Below are 25,551 nucleotides of genomic sequence, written 5' to 3'. Positions count from 1 at the left end.
TTTAGGCTGTACGTTGATTTCTGAAAAATGAAAAAGTCATTTAGTTAGTCAGTCAGTCAGTCAACATGCTGTTTTATATATTTACAAATATGTTTTTAAAATCTCTGTTTAATTTCCTTTCATTTGATACCCTACTCGATAGGTTCGGTTAACTTTTTTTTTTAAATGTGTTACTATTTCGCGCCAAATATCCGCCATTTTGATTTTTTTTTTACTAACACCTATCTAAGGACATTCGGGTCATTGAGACAAGTATAATAATACCTTAACTGTTGAAATTCATCTAGCCGTTTGTTAGATCGGATCAAATAAAGAAAGACAAACATACAAGATACGCGCGAAAAACATAACCCTTCCTTGGCAGTCGGGTAAAAACTTCATTCACCCCTCAGCAACCCCTTAGGGGAAGAATAGTCAAACATCTTATCATAAGTATTATCTTGTATACGTTAAATAAGGGACTATGTCAAATATCACGCTTGAACATTGAACAACCGGACCTAATGTTATTTATTAGTTTAACAATTAAAATTTGATTATTGAATTATTTTACTGACGGACAGAGTGCAGAGATAACAGTTGTTGTTGCGTTCTTAATTTCGCTTTTGAGAACATTGTTTATGTTTATCTAAATTCAGTTGAATAAAAATAAAATTAAAACAACAAATAAATAAAATTTAAGTGTGCGTCTGGGATTTCAAAATGACCTACATTTTGAAAGCTTATAAATATGCTTATTTATTTTCAACGAAACCAAAAGATAAACATTGTAATTTAATGGAACGGGGAAAACTCCTTCGTTTGATAAAAAATTATCAAGGGAAGACAGACGATCTATAAATATGTTGTTTACAAAATTGGTTACAAAATGTAGTCTTGCTAGTTTATCTCTTTTTATAGATATACAGGAAACAGGATTTAAAGATGTACTGCATTGTATGTAATATAACATGTGTATATTCCTAGTATAATACTATTCTTATACTATAGTTTACGAAACACATGTATAACTGAAAAAAATCTAAATGATTCTAGAACCTAATCGGTATTTTAATTAGGGTTTCAACGCAAGAATCAATGAACAGTGCTGTGATTTTCGTCTTAAAAAGTTTCACGTGGAGACTAAAGGCATTCATATGCAAGTAGCCGAGGGTGTGAAAGCTTGGGGCCATCACCCCAGTATTCATAATTACCGTACCGGGGTCTTTTACATGCAAAATTCTTTTACAGTTTACTGCGTCCATTTGCTGCACGGTGTGCGAAGTTGTTTCATTAGCTCCGTTTTCATCGGTATTAACTTACAGGTTCATTAAAGTTTATAATTAAACTTCAATGTTGCAGCTACTGTATTATTTGCTACCTAACTAACTTAAAGAATAATATTACCGCCCGTTATTTGCACATATATAATATAAACGTTTATATATAAACTGCAACTGCAGCTGATCTGACGTTAAGTGGTCACTGCCGCCCATGGCCTAAGGACCGTCCCTTACTAGGACAGAAATATAGTACCTACAACTATATCTAGCGTTGAAGGTGTACTGTAAGCCTCTATTTTTTAGTTGTAGTTGTTAAAGAAAATAATAAATCGATTAATATCGAACCAGGAAATATCTGCATTTAGGTATCAAAAAACGTCAAGTAGAATATGAATGACAAAACTACTTACGTAATAATACTAATGATATCGTGTTACAAAAAGATTACCATCAATGTTCAGTTTTTACTGCATTTTTCTTCGAAAGCATTTAATGCAAATACCGTTCGTGTCAGTTACAAAAAGTTGTAACGAAAGAGTTGGATAATGGCTATTGTCAGGTGAATATTCAGTTGCAAGTGCATAAAATAGTTTGTGAAATTATGTAGTTGTATTATAAGCAGTACTGTATTCGGTTTTTAGTTTTTAAAGTTATTTTTTATTCAAATCTCATTCATTTAAAATATATACTCATATACTATATCTATTTAGGAATATTTGAATTGAATTAAGCTTAAGTTAAAAAAAGGAGATTGATTTAAGTACACCGGGGTTCGGGCGCGTAATTATCACATGCAAAACCATACATTTAGATTTTATTTCGTGTTGAAACATCAAGTGTCTATCTATGGAGCATGTGACAGACGGACAAACAGTGGAGGCCTAAGTCAGGGCCCTGTTACTAATAACAGAGCTCAACAACCCTCCAAATATTCTATTGTAATTAATACTAATTAATATTGTTTACAGCGCCGGAGGAAAGAATTATATTCCCATTAATCATTGTCAAAGTAAATTCTAGCCATTAACACATACTCGTAGAGTATGTAGGGCAAGGACACCGTGTTTTGATAAAAGAATATTGACGAAATAACAACCCTTAAGTCTCACAATGCGTTTGAGGGTCCAAGAGGTAAAGTTAAGGGTTTAATTGTTTCTCGTTGAAGAGATGTAGTTAATTGTTTTGCTAGTTGAAGAGTTTTAGTTCTATAATTTCGGAGGAACTAAATAAATAGTAAATAATTAAATGTTTACCGATTTTTGAATGAGTTGAGTAAAATAAATGTGTATCTAGTTAGTGCATTATTTTAAGAACATCTTCTTTAAGGTTTAACTGTCTGCTTTAAGTCTAAATAAAATTATTTCGCTGATTTTATTTTGAGGTTTCAGAATACTTTTCAGAAGACTAAAGAGACTTTCTCAAGGGGACTCTGAACCAGTCCGACACGTATTTGCAGAAGGGACCTAATTCAAATCCCGATGAAGCAGACCAGTGAAATATGCATTTATATTTTTCTTCTATGCCCGAGTGATCACACATCACATTATCGCTGATAATGTGTAAGTGTAAGTGGCTACTGCTCCGCCCATATCTGTAATCAACCCCAAATAGGATTAGATAATCTTACCTGAGGTCGGCCACAGATGCGCCGCTACCTCTAAGGACTAAGCTGGAACGCCGCGGAACACTATGTCTCTCTTACTTCCTTCAAACTAGAAAACAGTAGCGTTTAACACTGTCATTATGAGGCAGATATAAATAAATATTAAATATTAAGCACGCATATTCCTTGTGATTCAGCCAGTATCTCCGCTCGGCGGGCGCTGAATTATTCCCGGCAGCTTCTGTTTATACGAGTATGCCGGTAACGTGACAAGGCTCGGGTGTATTGTATACTCTTACAGCTACTGTAACACGTTCACTGCGGCTATCCATCTTGAAAACTTGCCCAAGATGCGCTTTGCGGCTTGATAGTTTTAAGTTTTCTTTAAAATAACACTTATTCTTTAAAACATTTATCTACCATTACATGATGAGGATAAAAAGTGTATAGTTATCGCATAATCTCCAAAACGCTAGGATAACCTAAAATACAGCGGACAGCGTAGTGACGAGACGAGGATTGAATCCTCGGTATGCGTCTATGATTGTGCATAGTTATGTGCATATTACATATTAATTGTCACTTGCTTCAACAGTGAAGAAAAACAACGTGAGCAAACCTACGCACACTAAAAAAACTAAACTCTCAAAGATGTGTGAGTTCTACAAATTCGCACTTGGTCGACGCGGCGGACTTTCTTACGATTTCTATGCCGACCATTCTATCCTTTTAAAAAGCACCTAACAATGCTAACAGAACAAGCGAATAAATAGAAACAGTAAAATAAAACTTTGAAATTGAAAACTAATTGCTTCCAGAGAATATTCTTCAATCAAGAGACACTAGGAGACGCACCTAATTGCTGTTTTGCTCCGTGATTAATTGCCGGCGACCCGGAGCAAATCTCGATTGTGTTCTCGTTTCACTTTGCATTTCTTCCTGAGGACAATATAAAATGGTATTGAAATAGTTCAGTGCATTTGTTTTATTGTTATAAAAGTAGTAATGCAGTTTGTATATGAAGACACCAGAACCATTATAGATTGCCCGGAGTGGTAACCACCATATTTAGTGTGAACAGGTTGAATGCATGCTCGTTTGATATTTCAATATTAATTTCGGCATCTTAAAAAAGTTTGTTTCAAAACTTAAGCAGGCCAAAAATTTACTCAAATAAAATATCGCAAAAAAGGTATATATGAGTTGTATGTATTTGATTATGTATAATATGGTCTATGTGGTGATGGCCAAAACAAAATCAGTGATTTATTTTTAAATTACAGTAAAGAGATCTGGTTCCTAGGAATCCGTCACATTACTTTGTTGTAGGTTAGTGATAGTAAAACCTGTAGGCGGTGAAATATTTTTATCTGAACTAATATGGATTCCCCGAAAGCTGTATAAAGGGCTATCGTAAGCAAATCTCGCATTTCGAAGTTTCATATTGCCACAGTTGTAAAAACTTAGCCGGAGATGTTTTGAGGCTTTAAATGTCAAGGAAAATACTAAAGGTTGAAGGTTGAAGATACGAAAATGATATAAATCTGAAAAGCTGTTTTCACACTTTTCTGTTTTTTAGTACCAACTACAATAATATTTCCAAAATTCTTAAATATTAGCCAATTTCGTTGTAGCAACGTTGAATATGCATTGTTAATTTACCGGTATACATTCTGGTGATTGTAGATTGGATATGGATATCTGCTCCGGATTCGTAACCAGAGCATGCAGTGCTAATATTATGTAGACAAATCTTTCGATTACGGGCAACAAATGCATTCAAAATTAATTATGAATTTACGCTTAAAGTAAATGCTTTTTACAAGATAATAATATGTGATTTGACCCAAAATAACAATATTAGATACTATTATTCAAGTTGCTTCGTTTTAATTGGTTTATTTAATGGCCTTAATATGACCAAAGAACATTTCATGTATAAATAAATATATTTTATTCTATATTCAGTTGGAATGCCAATTTTTAGTCAAGAATACCATTTAAGAAACTGCAAACGAAAATGTGGATTTCTATTATGTAGACGTGCCCTATGAATCTTTATATTTTCAAAATATCCTGTAGATAAATAACATTACTCGTATACAGGCCGTTATCGGTTTACGGTGTCGTGAAGAAGGCTGCATCGGAACGTGAACAATGGAGGGCCATCAGAAATACGATGTGATGTTATTGCGACAAATATTTTAACGGCTTCTGCATTTTACCTCCCGCTATATTTCGGAAGCATGAAAATATTTGTTTATTAAAATCTGTAGAAAAGTTTGTGTTTCGACTCCGGCAACACCACCATCACACCTATAAGTAGGTAGGCCTAATAACAGCACTGTTAAGCGCTGCTGTGATCTGGTTTGAATGGGAAACATACTTTTTCGAGGTATTCCAGGTAAGTCTTCAGGAATAGCGGAGAATCTGTGATCGGCTTCAGGTAGAAATCTAATCTTATCTGAGGTTAATTACAGATGTCCTTTGGCGGCAGTAGCCACTTACCATTAGGTAGACTGCATGCTCGTCTGCTACTTCTATGTTATAAAAAAACAGCCATCGAGTTTGGGTCATTGAGCATTTTTTTTATTTTTAAAAAAGGTTTATCGAATATCAATCTGCAACTGATCAACGTCCGTAGATACGAACTTGATATATATTGGCCTTAACCAACAATAGGCATTCACCTTAACTAAATTTATCAGGAAGAAATCCGATTCCTCACCGCCGCCGCGCCGTGGGAACGCTGACTACGCTCCTACGTTGCCACCTCATAGTCCCGAACGTGGGAATCACTCTGGGCGCTAACATTGCCCCAGCAAGTCACTTAGGATAGTTAGTTTTAATTTAGGTTAGATTTAATTCAAAACATGTAATATTCTGTTTTGATTAAATACGTATATATAAGTAATTCGGTCTTTCTGTATCCTGGCTGCTGCATCCCGACGCATTATATAACTAACTGATAAATGTTATTCTCAGCGTTTATTTTCACGTTTTTGTTTTAGTCTGTCTGTGATTTCAATATTCCCGATTTTTATATTTTTCATCTGTCTGCCGTCTGTTTTTGTAACTATGGTAAAAGATTTTAATAGGAAAACAACTAACTCATTTTTTTCTATATTCTACTAGATGACTTTTAATATTGACGGTATTTAGGAATCTTAATTAAAAATGTAAATGAATATTCTTTATACTTTACTTACATATTGCATATAACCGTATGTATTGTATAAGTTGATAACAGCGGCCATATTTCCAGAGCTAGCTCGTAAAACCCATAAAGCTTGCGTGATCGGATTGCCAACGGAGCTTCCGACTCTACATCTGTTGATGGGCTCTAAGCTCTTATCGTTTTACGATGTTATTATTTTCTATTTGCGCCAATTGTAGAGCTCCATAAATCATGGATTCAGCTGTTAATAGATAAAATACGTTTTATTATATCTTTCAGCTATTGTTATTGAAGTGCGATAGAGACTATTAAATGTCAGTTTTTATTAGTGAAGTCGTAAAAATGTGCTGCTGCTAAAAATAGCGTTGATATACGTCGCTCATCATTGTTTGTGTATTTTATGGGTCATGCAGCACTATATGGCGAGGCATATTAAATGACGTGAGGTAGTCCACCTGTTTATGATCAGTGGGTGCTTTTTGGCATCTGTCACGGAAGTCCATGAACTGTGGCTGACAGTGATCTATGTGTAAATAGTATTGAAAACTAAATTAGAATATCTCGTCTACTTATCTCAACTTTCACCGCGCTCATCAGATCAGAACACAGCAGTATTTATAACTGTATTTAAAGGGAAAAGTAAATACATAATTTTTTACTTAACGTTTGTGTTGAGATCAAAAACTTTGTAAGCCGATTTGAAGAAAACATGCATTTCTGATTCTTCCATCCGTTGTGAATCCGCCCCGTTTCATATTCCATTTGGAATCCAATATCCCCAGTATTCCAGATATAACAAATCGGTCTTTCGAGTCGCGATGCCAATCCCAATAATTTCAATATTACAATGTCTTTGATAATATCACATATTGTAGAACTGGAATTGTTTCGGATTGTTAGGACTAGGTTCTGCCTGCGACTTTGTCCTTATTCTTCTTAGACATTCTTAGATGTATTTGTCTTAGTAAATGTATAGTTTACCACTGTTGAAAGTGACCTGCTGGTGGTGTTGTTGCTATTTCTGCCTAATAACAGCAGATGCAATATGAAGCGTTTTAACTAAGTATTCAGGGTGCGTTGCTGTATTTGTGACAACGTCATGTTGAACACAGTTGTACATGGGCGATAGTGGCCATTTACGAGTACCGGTGAACTCACTCCTCCTGGTCCTCGTTATAAAACACAATTAGCAAAGAAGTACTTCATTGGCGGTAAGTGGTAAGTTCGATGAGTTTCTCATATAAAATAAAAATTACTCTGAATATTAGTTGGACATTCTATAATTATCGCTTAACATCGAGTCCACAGTTACAATGTAGTACGTCCAGAATTGCAATCTAGTACGTAGAATCCAACGATGTGGATATATCGGAAATTGCGGACCGGAGCGCTCCAAGATGACTGCAGTCAGAAATAGATCCACCCACCTTTGTCGCAACCCACTCACTGATTGGTAATCGATACTTTCGATAAGCATTAACTGTTATTACTGTCGACGTGATTTACACATACGACTGCGTAGCAGCGATTCCAATGCCGGTCTGACACCAAAGGGTTCCGGGTTTAATTCTCATTAGGTAGATATCTATATGATGGATTTAGATTTCCAGAGATATCTAGTGTCTATGAGTATGATAATGGTATTTCGTATATTCAAGAAAGACACATTGAAGTGCGTGCTTAACTTATTTCAAAATAGCGTTTACGTTTCAAGATCAAACTGTCGTATTATATTAAAACAAATCCGACTTTGGCTGGTTTTTCACAGATATATAGCTATATTTTCAGAACAATTATTTTTAGAATAAATAGAATATAAATTACCTCTGATATCATGTACAATTTTACAACACAATATAATGAAATCTAGTGACCATGTGTGTGCAATGTAAGCTGTAACTTTGTATAATTCCCTATCCTCTGAAGCCTTCCATGTTTACTGATCAGGATACTGGACGTACAAATGTAATTATAGTCTCAGAATACCATTAAATGTAAATGTCTACAAACGTTTGTATGTTAAACATGTTTTTATAGTTGGAACCGGGGCGGGACGTGGCCGGCCATGGAGGCGTGCCAACGGGCATGGCATCAGGTCGACTGTTGCTGCATAATGTGATTACTGGTGCTGTTCGCAGACGGAAATGGGTGTCGTTACGTCGCAGTGGCTGGCGGTACTTGGCAAGTGGTGTTGTTGTGTAAGTGCATTTTTTGGATGCAGTAAGTTTTAATGCCATCATTTTGGAAGCGTTAGAACCCTTTGTGGTTCAACTACAGATGAATCGCTACCACACCGATTTCTAATGTTTTGTTCTTTCTAATGTTTCTGATTTCTGTGTATAAATAGCAGATTTATAAGCAGCTATATTCCTGTTTAAAAGGTTTAGAAAAGGTACATGTAGGGGAAATACATTCGAGGTATTCCAAATTAGTCCTCGGGGGAAGCAACGCAACTCTAATGTTATGTGGGGTTAAATATAAATACATTTTAAATGCAGGTCACCTGCCCTTAACTAACTATTGTAAAATGAAACTGTTCCACTGCTGGAGGACTGGACATACTTCTAATAATATGTAGACTAAGCAAGTTTTAGACTTTAGGTACACGCTAGCTGAATGCAATGTGTAGACCTCACAGACCTTTGAGAAAAGTCCGGAGAACTTTCAGGTATGTTTATGATATTGTACATCTTTATGATATTGCGTAATATTAAAGTATCTGATAAGTTATTCTAACTCGCATATAGCTTTGAAAAGCTCTTTGAACTTCGATCCTCCATGTTTAAAACTAAAATTCAAACAATTACACTATCAATTCTATCTTCACTAGTAAACTTTCTCTCACAACTGTAAGGCTAAAATTCAGCAGCTCTACATAGCTTAAACGCAGATATAGATATGACATTTGTATCTTCCAAGCAATAATTATTGGAATCCATAGCCATTGGCCTCCGATTCATATGTTACTGAGTCAGTTACCGTGTAATTAAGAGAGCGGCTCATCAAAGGCGGCTAATAACGTTAAATGCGACCCATTTCGCCGGTCATCGGGGATTGTAATTGCATTGGGTTTGCATCTGCGTGTACTGTGCGCCCAAATATTACCGTGGATTATTGACAATTTGTCATATTCAATTAGCAAAAATAGTCATTCTTTGTATAAAATGGACGCAGTAAATGCGTATACGGACTGTATTCTGATGGTAAGTAGCCATAGGCAGCTATAAATATTTGATAAAGATTCATTGCAACCCCAGAGGATTAAGTTGGAATTATTTAAAGCAATATCAGTGATTACGGAAGTAAATAAATGTTTTGTCCGTGTTCCAATAAGAATTTCGGGACTAAAGTATATTAAACCACCTTTATACAAAAATTCAATATTGTGTGAAAAATATATCTCAATTTATCAACTATTTCTTGAATTGTCGGATACAAGTATACGAGGAAACATAATTTTAATACATGCATGTACAATCATTTTCGCAAATATAGCCAAGTAATGCTTAGTATCATTACCAATATATCAAATGTATTTTTATAAGCGAACGTTGAAATATCTTATGCTGAATACATTTTCTTAAAAGCTTCCCCACGCGAAGTTTGTACAGGCATTAATTTTGTTTGACAGACTTTGTGAGAAAATTCTTCCAGTCTCCAGTGTTTGTATTTCATAAAATATTACCCGGTTTCGTGGGACATTATTTGTAACCATTCTGACTTCTGGAAGCCTAAAGTTTTATCAAATGCTTCACACTCGTCCCAATACACTGGATTACTTGTCGGGTAACTATAATTGTTATTTTATATAATGTTGAAGTAGCAGCAGCAATGTGGCTATAATTTTGAAATAGCAAACTTAAATGAGGCGTCCTAAGTTAGTCCTTAGCTGCGATGTTTCTGTTGTTAAACTTAGAGAAAACTCTACGTAAGGTAGTAACTTTACAACGGGACTGCGTACTCACTACTCATATGCTGTTTCCACTACAAAAAATGTGAATTGAACAGTAATACGATAATTCGTAAGGACAAAAATTAATATGCTGTAATATAAATAATAATATAGTTATATTTCTATTTACTTAATTAAGCTAATTTGCCTAAGTAGCCTCACGTCACACGGTATACGGAATGACTGCGTCGTTGCCCCTAATGTCCGAAGTCTCCGGCACCTCGTAACGTGCACCTCTCCCGCGGGAGTGCCGTAATGTTGCCAGGACGCTACCAAAAGTGCAGTGTTATTAAAAATAATATGTAATTTCAACTTTCTTCGTTATTTTATCATCATATGCAGCAATGCTCAAGGATCTCTTGTATTAGTGGACTTTTATGTAGATAATTTGAAATTATTTATTTTCTTTCCAGACTTGTGATTATTGTAGTATCCCAAGTGGTCAAAATTCGTCTATAACTTGCATACATAGTTTGATAACTATATACGGTATGTAAGCTCATATTAAAAAGAAGCTTGATGATGATTCATGAAAATATGGATAACAGTGTGGCAATAAGTATCTAAGTGATTTAAATATTAAAAACGAAGGACTAACGTTGACCAACTTGTCCAGTTAAATGCTTAAAAACCGATCGCAGAATTTACCAACGTATAAGCCACGGACACAAACATAAATATACATGAAAAAATCTTAGAAGTGGGCTAAAAATATACTGTAATTAAATGTTACGTGGGTGGTCGTGTAACAACACTGCGAATGTAATGGTCTATAGTGGTTCTATGGCCCGATCTATCTCACCCCCGGGCTGGATCATATTTTATAGGCAGTTCCAGCATTTTATTATCGTCGTTAAACTCGGATTTCTAAGCAATTGTACTCGTATACAAAAAGCTATGTTCGAATAACAGCGAAATCTGTTATACGCGATAATTAAAAAAAAATACTCTACAATATACGTTTTGAAGTTATTTTCCTTATTTTGGCGCCTTAACGATAGTGTTAGCGCTGCTGTGTTCTAATTGGCAGGGTATGGTGTTGTAGCAGGAACACTTACATACAGGTAATCTTACGACTTAGATACAGGAATCTTAAGAATTATAACGTATGTATCTATGACCGACTTTACGGAGAATACCATAGTATTTGGTGTAAATTACACATGTGTCAGCGCGGCGATGACCGCTTATCATCAGATGTACTGCTACTACTATTACTACTTTTTGCTACTTAATTTCATTTAAAATATCTTCATAATATGTTCCAACTTTTAACTTTGTTTTTAGAGCAAGTTAAAAGTTAAGACTTATATCATTATTTGTTTTTATGGCAGGCGTCTAAGTTTTACAGTAAGCTCTACACACGCGAAACTATACGCTACTACTATAAGCTATACTAATCACTAATATGTTTTCTTTTGCATTTAATCGGAGCGATTTGACCATCAGTTTAACTTTGCTCAGCGCCGCTTAATCACGTTATTTTGAACAGTGCCTTTGTTACGTAGCAAATAGCGACATAATTAAAATCGTGCGGCGAGCTGAGCCGCGCGGCACTGTCTCCTGGATTGTAGCGTCCCTAGACAATTTGTGGCTTGCAATTGTATGGTTTGTATGGATTGTGTGCGGGTTTTAGTGTAAGCTATGAATAATGCTGCTCTGTTTCTTGAATGTAACTTGTAACTGTTTTAAGTCCCTAAGGATAATGTCTTATACGCCGTAGCTTAAGAAAGAGCCGGGAATATTATTTCTTTTATGTGTAAATACCGAAAACTTAAACAATTGAAGCTTCGATTGTGCATATAAAAATAGGTATGTGTTTTACCTGTGTTAGATATTAATGCTTAAGTAGACGTTTTATTTAAACCTCTCCTTTTCTAAGTAGTATCTCGTGTATCTACCTATGCAGGCGTTTTCAGATGTGAATAAAGTCACGACAATCAGTATTTTAAACAACATACTTAACGTCCAATTGGTATATAGCCAACAAATTCCACTAACGCCCACTTTCATTACTTATACCGATGTTGCTTTCGCAGTCAATCGATGGTAACAAAGTTCACTACGTTGTATGTACGTCATCTCAAAAGTAACCAACGATAGGGGAGACTGTGTATGCAAAAACTGCTGATGTCCTTATTATACGAGAGCTCCATCAATCATGTCTCAAAGAGTCTAGAGCGCGTTATCGGTAAGTTCCTCGCGACCGCGCTCACTCAGATATACGCAAATGATTGATTCCGATTAGGGTTGTCACTCACACAAGTTGATACCGCGAATAGTTCATGTTAATCACAATTATGAAATGTTCTAGAGTTTTTGAGGACATAATTAAATTTATTTATTAGAAATTTCTTTGCAATTCAACGCTTTACTCTGATGACAAAGATACATAGATTTTTAATCTTATACACATAAATCATTGTTGTAGCGACATGATAGCATATGCTTCAGCACTCTTCTTGTGTCCAGAAATGGGATATAAATCGGTTTACAGTCAAGTCCAACCTTAGACACTCAGCAAAACGTAAAAATGATTATTTTTATATAAATGTTCCTTTCAATAATGGTTTAGCGGAGTGTTCTGTTAAATGTATTTATATTTTACCATTAACCTATGAGTGTAAAAATCACATTAATTTCGAAGTAAAATTTATTTATTTGTAGTATTATTTACTTTTCATTACTTGATAAAGTAAATTTCTTTTTATGTATTTTATTTAAATAGGAAAATAGCCAGCCCTATTACGCTCGTTACATGAAGATCTTAATACAACATGCCTTCCACAGATTTCTGTATCCTATAAGACATTTTCCTTAACATTAATATAAAGGAGTAATGTAAGCACGTACTTCACAGTCTGCTCTGGATCTCTGGAGTAGGTGGCCCCTCTCGAGTCGCAAGGACAGGTTCTTACCTGTCTTATTATAAACCAATGCTTTCGAATAAGGAATACCTCCGACCTTTTCACTTCTTTACAACCTTTCTGACTTCTTATTGAAGGATCCAGAGGATTGATGTAAAGCACAGATTCGCCGAATGTTTCTTACAAGTTTTATATATCTGGACCAATCCGCTTTGTATTTAATTATATTATTTTCGTTGAATAACGTAGGGGTCAGGTTACATTTCAATACATAAAGGGAAGTCTCAATACGTCATTTAATTTCATTTAGTAATAATATTATTACCAGTATTAAGTAGTAAATTTAATTTCCTTTGTTGAAATTATGTCAGTTCGACCCGCTTGCATTCAACCTGGACATTGGGGAATCTGTAGCGAAGAGAAACTGCTTACAAATACACAATTGTTTCTATATTATAGAAGAAGTTGGCATCTATAGACATCTATAATAATTCCTAGGTCGGTTTTAAGTCCTACACCTACCTAAGGTTGGCAACAGATGAGTCACTACCCCTGAAGACTAAGGTAGAGTCGAACAACGAAGGGTTCTATCACCTTCAGAAAAGACTCAAGATTTGAAACTCAATCATTAAAAAAAATAAACAATAATTCGATTTTTAATTTTCGACTTATAAAGGTACTCGGGAACATATTTCACCAACCAATTTGCTGAGCCATTGAGCCAATAAATGTAGCCAAGAATTTGGAATCCGGAATTAAGGAATCCTGACTCCATTTACCCGACACCCGACCACAAAAATCGGCGCTGAATCGTAAATTTGTGTCCGAAGCAGCGTGAAATTTATTCGTAAGGGCAAATACGTACACTGCGGTTCTACATGATTTCACATTTAGGTGTATTGTCTACAAAGTAATATTGTTAATAACCATAATTAGTACCTTACAATTACAATTGGATTGTAATTTAAGTTATTTTATGTATTTCATTAAACTTGCTATGCTATTTATAACTAAACATAGAATTTAACACAAGTTCTTAGAAATATCTTATGCAGAATATATGCATATTAATACGATGGTATACCTATAATGTTGTTGTGTTTCTATCAACACGTGCTCTATAAAATATTACATAGATATTCGTTTTATTTAATCTTTCCAACGTGCGACTGCTTTATGCGTAAAGCCCTTATTTCTGGTCATAAACTCTACGTATTCACGAGGTAGAAATAACGCCATAATAGATATCCATCTGTGAACTTCGCAGGAATTTCTTACGGGTGGTATTACATCGCGGTCAAGCTTAATCGTGCTTTAATAAAATCACGAGTTTTATGCGTTCCAGCTGCAGTTTCTTATATAATTTGTTACCGAGTATAGTAATACTAATACCTCGGACTTACACGTTTGGTGGGATCGAGTGATAACCGCGTAAGTTGAATTCGCGTAAGTCGGGGTATGCATGTATATACCATCGTATGGTATGATTTCGAATGTGTTGACTTCGCGCAACAAATACAAATGTTTACATGAGTAATTGTAGGGTTAGTAAGCTTATTTATTATAATCGGGAATTGCGGGACACTCAAACAATAGGAGAATCGACGAGATTTAAAAATTGCGTAACTCCGAATTCGCGTAAGTCGGGGTAGCGAAACTCGGGGTATTACTGTATAACAAATATTTTTTAGCGATCTGTACCCACTGCTACTGTATAGCAGAAAAAATGCATACAGCCGAAAACAGTACCTCAACCTTTTCGAAATTAATAAGTTTGACTGTTATGTTGCCTCAGTCAAAGCTTAAAAAGTTACACAGAATTTCTCGTTCTATTCTTCTCTCTGCGAAGTAACACAAACAAGAAACACAAAAAAACATTCCCTAAGCGACATTATTCATACAACAATCGCAAGAACAGGTAATCTATAAGATATAATTATACGGTTTCTGGAAGTCAGTAATTGGGTAAGCAAAACCTTCCAAGTTCGATTTCCTTATTCATTTCTATAAGCAATCTGTACCACACGGCGTGGATAGCAACAGTTTCCATGGATACGAAGCGTCATCTACCAAGAAGTAGATCGTATTTAATTCCTGCTATCAGAGTATCCTTGTGTATAATTGTGACATCGTTTGCGGAACTATGATCAAAAGTGTGTTCATTACACCTTACTATGTCAAAGGAAACACGAAGTTATTTGTTGAAGCGTTCTATGTATATAAATTAACAACATTTCCTTATCAATTTATGTGTTAAATAATCGCTTTATTATTAAACGTTTCATTTTGTTGCTTATTTTTATTTCAACTAATTAGTGTCACTTGAATGTAATTAAACATTTTTAAACTACTTGTCATAAGAGAAACGACACAATTTAAAGTTATTTTTTTGCACTCCAGGATTAATAAATTGTTTTAGGAAATTTATATCAAACCTTAAATAGAACTGGGGTTCTAGCTACCTAAGTGGAACACTTCATATACTAATGTATCATAATATGATAGGATAGAAACAAGACATATCACTGTTAGGCTTAGAATCCTCGGTCTGTTTTTCAGCCGCCTTAGCGTGTAGCGGTTTCTCGTCCATACGCTGAATGACGGCAAAAAACTGCCCCGCATCTTCTTAATCTATAACACCTATTCCGCGTCCGCCCGCGGGGGCACCTGATAAACGCTCCGTGAGTTCTCTCTCTTACTCCGGCTACTCCGGTTACTCTCGTACTCCGGCTGTAAACGTACGTTATAAGGATTCAAGACAAATGCCTACACACCTTCTTCAACTCTGAGTAGAAACCGTCTTTGTTATTACGCGCGTTTGTCTTACACAATATGGCCCTTTAATACGTCACTCAATTAGATTATAAGGAATAACATTTCACTATTTCACGTGGGCGAATTACGCTTACTGATTATTACACGAATCACGCGTCTGCTCTTTGGCAGTTTTAGAACAATGATGTGATATATGGGGTTAACTACATTAACGAGTTATTATTAGTTATTTAAGCAGGCTTACTAGTGACTTCTATTTCAGTGGGTATGTCACTAATATGTGACTAATAGTGTATTCAATATAATTCACACATGGAGTTAACCATTGAAGGTTTATGTCTGGTGCAATTATTGTGAATAAGGGATTATTGACGCACCTCTAACCGCCTTCGTTATCGTTAAATTCCGTTTCCGTTGTTTTGGATACGGTTACATTAACGGAAAAGAACTCCTATATCGAAAAAAAACGATTTCCTGCCTATAAACACCTGCAGTAATTTTCTAAACTACATATACTTACGAAAATACTTTTTAAAGCAGGCAACCTACGTACATTTTAATGAATTAAGATAAACTGCTTTTACTGTTGGTATTTTTCTTACCCGTCAGGAGCAATAAAACCATTTAACCCTAATTTTCTTCATGAGTGACATGTATATTATGTAAATGGCACTTACAAAAACCTTTCAGCGGAACATTTCGTGACGTAGGCGTGAGTGGAGGAAACCTCCTTTATTTGTTTCTTTGATCTTACACTTGTTAAATGAACATTTTACCTTTCAGTTTTCTACAGGAATAAGGGAAAAGTTTGATATGATACTTGAATATAATGAAATAACAACGTCTGATACCTACATTTAAAAATGCCTATAAGTTAAAATCTAATTTAATTCTAATTAGACACTATGTAAATAAGACTTGAAATCAATCCTTAAATGTAAACTAAAGCAGATTGCAGAAGTTCAGTATACAAACAAAAAGGGGTAAAATACATTAGTAAAGTTTTTAATTACTTTGTGAAATGTGGATTCTGTTCAATTTTATTGGATTTAAATAATTGTTCGTTTGCGATTGGCTCGGCGACTGTAAGCAGGACAGAATCACTAAAAATCGCTTTTTATGGCGCCTTAACTCTGTCGTAAAAGAGCAGCTTTGGCAGGTCAGGCCCAGTTAACAGAGGTTGAAATACATACAAACACATGCACATGTATTTTTTTATAACATAGAAGTAACTGACGAGCATGCAGTCGACCTGATGGTATGTGGCTGCTGCCGCCCACGGACATCTGTAATCAACCCCAGATAGGATTAGATATTCCTTACTTACCAAGTACATACATGTATCCTAGAATGTAACGGGTTCGAGCTCCAATCGAGCAAAATCGCATGCATGTCATCTTTATAATATCTGTGTATAAGGTACCACATGCCAAATAAGGACCAATTCCCACTTGGATAGGCGTCATTGATTATGGTATATATATTTTTCCTTTTTAGATGAAACCCGTGCCCAGTCGACCGTGCCGACAGGAATGAGTTGATGATAAAGTCATGTAACACTACTTAGTTCCTTTTTACTATTCATATCAAAAGTATGACGTAGTTACTATGAAGACTTATTAGTTGTATCTTTGTGAATTTAAAGTAATTATACTAGGATTTCCTATATCGAGAGTGTTATGGACACACACACACACACAAAGACAAGTACGCAAACACGCAAATACATTAAGAGATTTAAATTCATCAAAGAGACAAACCGGTACACGATATGTAGATTGTTTTGTAAGTAATAGACTTACTACAAAAACATTTTCTGTGGTATTATTTAGTATGCGCTGTGCGGAAAATCGCATTAGGGCGAGCGTAAACTCTGGCAGTAATGTTGGGGAATTCTGGCTTTGACAGCACTCTGCTGGTTTCCGTATCAACATTTCTCTATCAAGATTTCAACCGTTATTTAATTATTATACTTTAAAATGTTTCTTTTTAGATCAACGCCTTAATAAGCGCCACGAAGCCACGACTTAATAAGCCTTTATGGAGAATTGGCGTAATATTATTTACTACTACTAAATATCATAGTAGTAATATTTTTGTTTGTCTGCTACAAATCTGTAATGTAATGACAAGACATAAATGGAGGCAAAATAAAAATACCCTATTAATAATAAATAGGATAAGTAGTGCTATTACTGTGTAAAATATATACGTTGAGACTTTATTTATGTGGTGAAGATAATAAGCAACGGTAGCATTACAGGTAAATCCATTAAAAGACACAGTTTATAAACTTTGAATAATAATTTCAAGATATTGTAAAAAGCATTAAACTTCTTTGGGGTGTTAGAAACTTCGCCTATAAATTATGGAGGGATCAGATAAAAAAATATTTTGGTTCAAGTTAAGGTGCAATTTTTTAGACCACACTTTCGTAGGTCTATCTGGCGAGGCTTTAAAGGTCGCAGTATATCTTAGCTGATTTAAAGCAGCCTTGTTAATTAATGTACCTAGCCGAATATATGGGTATTTTGTTTCAGTTGACCGTGTTATAATAAAATACCTAGCATACAACCACACAATTATCATAATTTTTGATTATGATGATCATAACAACTGATATGCTGTATACATACCTTGTAATATATTATATACTTGTAGCCCCACGCTGTTAATCCCTGTATCGTTGGTGCACACAAAGCTAAGTCCCATAACCCATATAATCCACGCTATGGAACATATACATTTACAAACATATTTTGATGTGTACCTCGACAGGGATCAAACTAAACTTTCTACGTGGCAGACTGGTGTCATAAATCATTATATATGGGAAATTTCTGCGTAATTTTATCTGTGTTGAGTAGTTGCAAAATTGTTTCAAACATTTAAAAAGATTTAAAACTAATTTGAGACTATTTTATTAACAGTCACTATTTCTTTTTGACGTTGAAAAATAGATGAATTCTAAACGACTAACTTTATTTTCTCATACAAAGGAATAATTATCTGATATTTTTTTGAGAAACAAATATTTTTCTGAGTCGAACAATAATTGTAAATTATACTCACTTGTACTATTATACTTGTACCTTCAATAAACAACTCTATTCGATAAAAAGACAGTGTATATAAATATGTATCTGGTCCATAGCTTTTCAAAGAAAAAGCAATGTTCCTATCTAGACGAATCTCGGAATTTATTTCTATTGTATTTTCAAAAGCTTATATATACTTGAACAATGCAGACAGTACGAAAACAACTGGTATTTTGTTAAGGACAGGTGCAGGGTTCGATCCCTTCAATTCAAACATATGCATTTCAATTTATAGAAAACCTTTTGTATCTTACGACCACGGTTTAATATTTTCCGTATGTTTACAGAAAGAACATTAATACTTTTCAAAAGAAAACAAGATTTTGTTATATAACACTCCTGTCTCAGTTTTTTCACTTATGAAAGAGTAGTACACAGTTCACTTGGTTATTAGGAGACAAAACAGCTAATTGACAATATGTACATAATAATAATTATATAATTACATAACTACACATCGAAATTGGCATCATTTAGGCGCGGCCAACACGATGCCGTGACATCTAGGGGATGAACTTAATAGGCATGACCATAATTTTAAGCATGTCTAAAATTAGATACTTTTAAACAGTAAGATATTTGTGCAGTTAAATATTAATTGTTTTTTGCAATATTATAATTTGTTATAAATAATCGTCGATCTAATGATCCTACGACACGATAACTCATGTCGTAGTAACTAAAGGTAAGTAGAACTATCTCGACACAACCATTCAACCATAGCTTGCACCGTATTGAATCGTAATAAAAGCAATTTTCGAACCGCAACGTCACGTTTCAAGTTTCCTTTGATGTGTAAATATCGGTTAAACTGACTTTGACGGTATATTGACGCATTGATAGAATATTTTTAATGGAATATATTTTCTATATAAAATATTTGGGGATGTTTCCTAAAATTGAATTACCAAACAAGGAGATTTCTTTATGTGGTCGAAATCTGGCGTAGTCAACCGCATTCAACTATATTATAATATAATTAGCAATAGGCTATCGACGACTTATTAGTTATTAATAAGTTGTTTTATATTATGTTTATAATTACGAAAGGTTTTGTATGAAAAACTTGACGATGTCTACATTATACTTCTTTAATACTGATGAAATACTAATACTCCTAGTACTCTTTTTAACCTCTCCCACTAATATTCCTGTAATAATAATACTACTATAATACTTTAATCTTTTTGCACATTGTAGATTTCAATAGCGGGATTATTCGTATCGTGGTAAAATATTCTAAATAGCCTTGATGATGTTTTTAACCTTTTTGAATTGTGGCGTGTGTGCTCGATGGTCGATTTTTATTACAAGTCAGTTAAAAGTTCACTAGGGCTGCCTTTCTTGTAGTCATAGCCCTTTCTGATAATTGTAAATTATTAATAGCAAGCTAGTGAGTGGGTTGAGTTAGCTTTGATTGTAATTATCGGCTAATTCTTATGGAATTCCGGGAAATCAACATTTCGTTATGGCCACGTTATGTGTTTTGGTCATTAGATTTTTGTACCTGGATTGTACTGAGGGCTGCTGAACCAGAGAAGAAGCTCAATCGATATCACACAAGGAAGGTAAACTTTTTAATAGTATGCTAATTTGCTAGAGCATGCATTTCAAATGGTAACAAGTGGTTACTGTGATCTTTTTTTTTATAATATGGGAGTAGCAGACGAGCATGCAGTCCACCTGATGGTAAGTGGCTACTGCCGCCCACCTGTAATCAACCCCAGATAGGATCAGTTATTCCTACCTGAGGTCAGCCACAGATGCGCCGCTACCCCTGAGGAATAAGCTGGAACGCGTCGGAAAAGTCTGTCACCCTTATCACATCCTTCAAAACGGAACACAACAACGCCTAAAACTGCTGTTATTAGGTAGAAATAGGTGTGTTCAAATCATGGACAAGGACTGTAAGTAGTCATCCCCAGAAGAACACATTCCCACCTGAGCTTAGCCTCAAATGCGTTGCTGCCTCTTCGGACTAATGAAATGCCTCGAGTATAATTACAGATAAAAATAATCTGATTTATTTTTATTATTATGAATGAGTGAATTTTCTCCTGAAGTTCTATAACATGAGTCCCGGAGTTCTATGCAAGATGGTCGTCCTATGCCGCGGCGTGACTTCGCCGCATGGCGCAGGGAATACGGGCCTCGAGGGATCCCTCCTTACCCGGGCAATCTCCTCAGTGGGTACACTGCCCACCGGTGTTGTGAGCTGCCGTGTGGCAGCGGTGCAGCAATCGGTCCTAACGTGACCTGTGCTAGGCTGCGTGTGCAGATTTTCAGTCCTCCAGATGGTCGGAGGACACCTGCCCCTCGAGTTCACGAGGGAGCGGGCGACCGTCGGGGGGTCGAGCGTGGAGGGGCGCGAAGCCTCTGAGATGGGCATGTGGACCGTTGTCGGCGCGTGCGTACATACGACGCGCCAACCCGGCCACAAACCCGTCTATGGTCGGAACCTTGAGGTCGCGCTCCAGCACGTCGTTCCGAACATAACGTCCCGCCCCCGCGATCGTTCGTAGGGCCAGGCTCTGCACGGCACGGAGACGCTTGCGGTTGGACTCTGACACCAGGGCATACCATGCTGGTGCCGCGTAAGTTAGGCGTGATCGGACGTACAACTTGTACACCCTTAGTTTTGTACGGATCGGCAGATGAGATGCCAGCACTGGTCGGAGCATCGCTCGTGCAGCACGGGCCTGTCGGATCACGTGGTCCACCTGAGGCTTCATGTGCAACGAGCGATCAATGTGACATCCCAAGTACCTAACTGTGGGCTGCCAAGCTACTTCCCGATCACGGAAACGTAGCGGCGGCGGCATAGTACGCCTGCGGCTGAAAAGTGTCGCGACCGTCTTACCGACGTTGACGGCCATGCGCCACTTGTCCAGCCACTCTGGGAGCAGGTCCAGCAAGCGCTGCATCCTGCGTGTTGCTAGCACAGGATCACGAGAGGACGCGAAGTACGCGCTGTCGTCCGCGAACAACGCGAGTTCCACGTCCCGTTCCCATTCCTCGAGGTGACCTTCGAGGGTGGGAATGTCGTTCGTGTAGAGTGCGTAGAGTAGTGGCGAGAGGCAGCTGCCTTGCGGCACGCCCGCACGTATTGGGCGGGGGTCTGAGGTGACGTTCTCAACCGCTACTATGAACTGCCGCCCATCTAAGAACGACGCTATTAACCGCACCAGCAAAGCCGGCACGGGCGACTCCAACAGCTTAAAAACGAGCCCAGGATGCCATACGCGGTCGAACGCCTTCTCGATATCGAGAAAGACGCCGACCGTGTGTCGTCCGTAGTTGGTCTCGCTTGTAAGATGGTGGATCACCCGTGTGAGCTGAAGCGTTGTCGAGTGACCGGCGCGGAAGCCGAACTGCTCGTCCCTTAAAGTAAGTGACGGGTGCAGTCGCTTCAACGCCAGCCTCTCGAACAGCTTCGCTATGGTGGGAAATAGCGTGATGGGACGGTAGCTGGCCGGGAGACGGCGGTCTTTCCCCGGCTTCGGGAGAACTATCACCTTCCCCAACTTCCAGATGGAAGGGAAGTAGCCCGTGCGGAGTATGCCGTTGAAGAGCCTAGTCATAGTGACTATGGCTCCTCTTGGCAGCATAGCCAATGCCATATTCGGCACACCATCGGGGCCTGGCGCCTTGCGCTTCGGCAGGCGCAAGGCGACCTTCCGCGTCTCCGTGGGGGAGATAAACTCCAAACCCTGGGGTGGCGGTATCGGACGCCCGAGGAAGTCCTCTACCCACGCCTCTACAATCTCGTGGTGTTCGGCGGCGGCGGCGGATGCGGGATGAGGAGAAAATTGCTCTTCTAGTTGCTCCGCATGGATCTCCGCCCTGTCCTTGGGTGCATAGCACCGCCCGCCCGCCCCATTTAGAAGCGGGCAGACGGGTGTTTTGGCTCGGGTGAGCTGCCTGCTGAGATGAAAGAGTGAAGTCTCGTTTTCTCCAGCCTGGTCGACTCTCGCCTCCCAGGTGGTCCCACGGTACTCCGCCATCCCAGCAGCCAACTCCTCCGCCACGGCATTGAGGTCACGCTTGACCCGGGGGCAGCGGGTGCGCGCCCATAAACGGCGTAATAAGCGTTTGTACGCTAGTTTCCTCTCCAGGTGGGCTGGGAGCCGCGCGCGTCTGTAGGTCTTCGGTGTGAGGGTGGTCGCTGCGTCCAGTGCCTCCCGGACTGAAGCCGAGAAGGCGCTGGCCGCCGCTTCCACCCCCTCCGGCGTGTGCAGCGAATGGGTGAGTTTAACGCCACCCATGGTGGCTTGAAAAGCTCCCCAGTCCACCCTTCGAGTCTGGCGCTGAAAAGCCACTGAATCGGCCCCTAGGCCAAGCGTGATGAGTATGGGGAGGTGCTGAGTGTCCAGATCATACAGCACCTCCACATGGACGGGACAACGGAGACCCCTATGGAGCACTATGTCCAGGACATCGGGACGATGGGACTCGTCCGAGGGAATGTGCGTAGGTGATTCTGGCCCAATCACCTCGTAGCCATTCGCCTCAGAGTCTTCGTACAGCTTGCGTCCCACCTGGTTGGCGATTCTGGATCCCCAAGCCTTATGTTTGGCATTGAGGTCGCCGGTCAGTAAGGTCGCAGCACCATCGTCCAAGATGGTATGGATGTCCTGCGGGTCAAAGAGGGGTCCAGGCGGTCTATAGGCTGCAAACAGCCGCAGCTCCTGGCCCGCCGCACTCACCACCGCCCCAATGGAACGTGTGTGAGTGAACGGCGGGAGCGGTAGTACGTCGTGTACCACATCGCGACGAACCGCTATGGCGGTGCCACGATAGGCCGTGCCTTTCGGCGATATTTCGTCGCGGCGGTACACGGTGTAATTGGGCAACCGGAAGTCTTGGGCCGGGCGCAGCTTCGTCTCGCCCAGGAGCACCACGTGAACGTCCTGCTCCTGGACGAGACGCCTGAGCCCGTGTTGTTGGGGGACTATGCCTCCCGGGTTCCAATACAGCAGCCTAAGTTGTACTGCCATACTGGAACCCGAGAGTGTTCGAAATAATATTTTTTATCGCTCCTACAAGCTCTGGGTACCGCGCAATAGCCTCACTGATGGTGGCGATTGCCTCCACCAGCTCATCGGCCGGCGTGTTGATCCCCAGAGCCTGTAGGGGGCGAGGAGCAGGGGTCGGTAAATATACCGACCGTGGGCGAGGTGTGGGGCTAGGTGGGGCCGTGGGGACTTCCGGTTCCCGCTGCGACTGCTTACCTTTGCCCTTTCCCTTCCCTTTGCGGGAGGGGGCCGCCTGTGCAGCAACCGGGGCTGGAGTCGGTGCTGGAGGAGGTGGCCGATGTTCTGCCGGAGTCGGTGCCGGTGTGGCAGCAGACTGAGTGCTAGCCACCGGAGGGCGCGGATGTGGAACCGCTTTCGGTTTATTCAGCAGAGGCCGCTCAGCCTGTGTTTCCACTTGCTGGGCGGTCCTCTGCTGGTGCCTTTTGGCCTTCCTCCTGCTGCCCTGCGCCCTCGTGCCGCGCAGAGTAGGGAGGTTGGCCGGCGCCATAAGCGATGCGCCCTCGGTGGGCGCGAACTCCTCCACGACTCGCTGGGGTACTGGCTCCCTGGCGGCGGTCGCGGATGGTTTGCGGGCTGCTGATGTTGTAGGGATGGGCGGGCGGGGCGGCGGGACGGTCATCCCCCTTACGCGCGCCATCTTCTTGAGGTACGCACACGACCTATTGTTGGACGTGTGCGCCCCGCGACATTTGACGCACTTGGGGGGGGCGTCCCTTGGCTCTGGGCAGTCCCCGACTATGTGTGACCCCGCACAGCGGACACATCTGGCCGGCCGGTGGCAGTTCACCGAGGAGTGTCCCACCGCCTGGCAGCGATGACACTGGGGGGGGCCGAAACGACCCCTCCACGCCTCGATGACGACCCCCGGCATAAACAAGAGCTCGCTTACCCCATAGAGGCGCGCGAGCTCTGCCTCGGCCATCCGGTCCAGCTGTACGTAGTAAACACAGCCGGGCTTGCCTCGCCTAGGTGGTATATGACGCGTAAAGCGTGCCGGGAACCCAAGCCTTTTTAGGGCCTCGGTGACCGCATCCGGGTCTGTCATACTCGGCAGGCCCTTTACCGCCACCTTTGTGGGGCGGTCGTCCTGCGGAGTATAACAGAACCAGGAGAGTCCTGGTTCCGTGGCGGACAGGTCCGTCAGGTACCGTTGGGTTACCCGGTACTCCTCCGCCGTCAGTGGCACGAACCGTATGCCCTGCCCGAAGGGCCGCCCGTTGGGTGCGTGGCCCAATTTCTCCCGCAGCGCCGCGAAGTGTGTGGGCCAGTTCGGCATCCGCTCCACCACCAGGGGGGGGTACGCCTTTCCGGCCGCTGCAGCACTCGAGACCTGTTGGGTGGGTTTACCTTGCGCGGTTGGTGTTAACGGTGTTATTGCGCTCGGCGGTGCAGGCGAAGTCAGCACCGCGGCATATGACGTCCCTGGCTGGGCGTCCACATACGACCCCATACGCGATGACGCGGCTACAGGGGATGCGGGAGCGAGGGGCGTGGGTGGACGGATTGGTGGGGTCGCGGCCCTGGGCGCCGGCGACGGCGTCGATGCCAGTGCGGCGTACGACGTCGAGTCCAGCCCGGCGTCCATGGCCGCGGTCCCTGTGGACGGAGTTGGGGGGGTAGGGGAGCGCGGGGGGGACCTATGCCTAACTGGCAGACTCACCCCAACAGCAGCAACCGTCACGCCAGTTTCCGCAGACTCCTCCTTACTGTCTTCATATTCGGATGAAGTTTGAGAGAGTGGGTCGGAGCTGTCCTCCTCTTCCTCCACTCTCTGCACCTT

Source organism: Epargyreus clarus, unplaced genomic scaffold, assembly GCF_041222505.1.
Source record: "Epargyreus clarus isolate Ecla_fem2 unplaced genomic scaffold, WU_Ecla_fem_2.2 ptg000026l, whole genome shotgun sequence".
NCBI lineage: Eukaryota > Metazoa > Arthropoda > Insecta > Lepidoptera > Hesperiidae > Epargyreus > Epargyreus clarus.
Note: the sequence above shows the minus strand (reverse complement) of the source record.